The 2,693-nt window shown below is 34.4% G+C and overlaps 1 long non-coding RNA gene across 1 annotated transcript; it reads right to left on the bottom strand.

Annotated features, from left to right (window-relative positions):
* Positions 1-252: 252 nt before the first annotated feature.
* On the bottom strand, positions 253-1,308 carry LOC130472452 (uncharacterized). The gene is made up of 3 exons (XR_008932734.1): positions 1,131-1,308; positions 449-559; positions 253-347 (listed from the first exon to the last, which is right to left on the bottom strand). It is a non-coding gene; the product is annotated as an uncharacterized lncRNA (long non-coding RNA).
* Positions 1,309-2,693: the final 1,385 nt, after the last annotated feature.

Genomic DNA, 2,693 nt, shown 5'->3' with positions numbered 1-2,693 from the left:
CTTAGAAAAAGTTTCGTCCTCGAAACTGGATATTTCAAATCTTAAAGTCAGTCTAAACTCAATTAATCCATAACATGACATACTCTTCTAACAACCCAAAAAGTCATTCACTTATATTAAAACTCTTTATTCACATAACTTAATGTCTAATAACCCAAATGGTTGTTAAAACCTCAAAACTTTCTCATATCCCAAAGATTATACCTAGGCAGTGCAGAGCACTTCCGGCTAGGCTCCGCTCTGATACTATACTGTAACGCCCCGACTTTTCGGCACCTTAATTAGCGGTAATAAACCGCACTTAACTGATCACTTGCAGCGGAATTAGGCTTAATTAATCCTGGGACCTGTGGGTTATGGGCCCACAAATAAAATAATCCTTAATAACATTCCATAAATAATACAATTTTCCCATAAAATAAATATAAATCAATATTCTTATAACAACCTCAATAACAGGATTTCCATAATAAATAATTTCTCATCTCGATATCTCCATAATAAATAACCAACTCCAGTAATAACTCTCGTTTGAGCAACTTGAGCTCCTTAATCGAACCTGTGCATCATCATAAAAATAGAAAACAGGAAAAACACAGAAAATACAAAAATGAGTGGAAAACTCAGTAATATTACTCAAGCCCGTCAAAACGGTTTTGTTTTTGAAAATCATTTGGAACATATCAATCATTAGCATTTATTGTTCGAAAATAACTAATTTAATCTCGTTATCTTGAAAACTGTTCCGGCAAGGAATCATTTCCATTACAGCTCATTGGCAAGTACAGGCTTTGGTGGGACTTTTCTTACATCTTTTCAGGGGGGAACTGTTTCCCAAACTTTAACTTTAACTTTAACATGGCCTCTACCTGTAACTTGCCCATTTACTAGTTCAGTTCACTTTTCCAGGCCGACAAAAGCAACATCGTATTTCTTTAAAATAACTTTATAAAAATCATAATTATTCCCGAACAATTAACATCATAAGATAGTAATATATTATCATAATCGTACTCATAAATTTTAAATCATACATCATGCCATTAGCACATAAATCACATAATAATCATATAATCACACATAACACACATACGGGCATATAAAGCTTAAATGCTGGACATAATAGTTACCTCAATCAATAATCTGTATTGCTTAACTCAACTCTCAATTCGTAACATACTCCTTGACAATCAACCTTTACTCCTTAATTTGCATAACCATAACCTCAACAATGAATAAACATAGGAATTAATAATTAATAATTATTACACATTATGTAAACCAACCATATTTAATTAATTGCTTACCCCTTTTTGTCTTTCCCCTTAACTTCCGGTCAAACAAGCAAAAGCCCATAATAATATATACTCCATCACATAAGCAAAGCCCAATTTATATTTTCTCCTTAAACTCATGAGTCATGGTCCACTACCAATTAGAAACCCTTTTTCTTTGTACTTTTGGTCAATTCACATAAAAGAGGAACACACAAGCAGTAACAACGAGATACTCCGTACTGGGCAGTGAAGAACAGAGGAAACAATAGCTTCACCAATCCGACTGAGAAAAACAAAGTGGCGAAGCAACACCGGTGCGGAGGAGCTCCGGTGGTACAAGGTGGCCGAGAAATAAGGTAGTGGAAACATCAGGCCATGGCTGCCGCAAAAATCGCAGGTAAAGGAGGGAGAAAATGAGCGAATCGGGTTTCGGGTTTTACAATTTATGGGTTTTAAATGGACGGTGTTCATGGGTATTTTCAGAAGTGCAAGAAGCTTTTATGGCTTGGCTATGGCATTTATAGCTCACGAAAAGAGGATGAAAATAATGGGAAATTACCCAACTTGAATTAATAAGATAGAACATTGAAAATGGTTTTAAGATGACTGAAATTGAAGTGCAATATATACATATTATTGACAGGGTGAGTCATGAAGTTGAGAAATTCTTTAACATTTGACAATCAAACTATCAGCCACGCAAGGAAGGAGAAGAAATAATGGATTTTGATTTGTACAATAGAAGTCAAACAACTTGGGGAACAAGCTCTCTTTTTACACGTATGAAATGAAGAAGTAAAAATGGACTTTGGTCTTTTAACTGACCAAAGGTAAAAATGTAATTTACAAAGATGAAAATGAATAATCAGATTTTTGGAGTAATGAAATGGGCTTGTACAAAATAAATTGGGCTCAATTAATTGGTATTATGTCACAATAAAAAGGTAGACATAATACGATAAATAAAATAATATCGGAAAATTTTAGGACGTAATTACGTGAATAATCGTAATTACAGATTAATAAAAGAGGCTTAAAATACGGGGTGTTACATCCTTACCCTCTTAGAAAAAGTTTCGTCCTCGAAACTGGATATTTCAAATCTTAAAGTCAGTCTAAACTCAATTAATCCATAACATGACATACTCTTCTAACAACCCAAAAAGTCATTCACTTATATTAAAACTCTTTATTCACATAACTTAATGTCTAATAACCCAAATGGTTGTTAAAACCTCAAAACTTTCTCATATCCCAAAGATTATACCTAGGCAGTGCAGAGCACTTCCGGCTAGGTTCCGCTCTGATACTATACTGTAACGCCCCGACTTTTCGGCACCTTAATTAGCGGTAATAAACCGCACTTAACTGATCACTTGCAGCGGAATTAGGCTTAATTAATTCTGGGACCTGTGG

Source organism: Spinacia oleracea, chromosome 4 (genome assembly GCF_020520425.1).
Source record: "Spinacia oleracea cultivar Varoflay chromosome 4, BTI_SOV_V1, whole genome shotgun sequence".
Classification (NCBI taxonomy): domain Eukaryota; kingdom Viridiplantae; phylum Streptophyta; class Magnoliopsida; order Caryophyllales; family Amaranthaceae; genus Spinacia; species Spinacia oleracea.
Note: the sequence above shows the minus strand (reverse complement) of the source record. Positions and strands in the feature narration are given on the sequence as shown.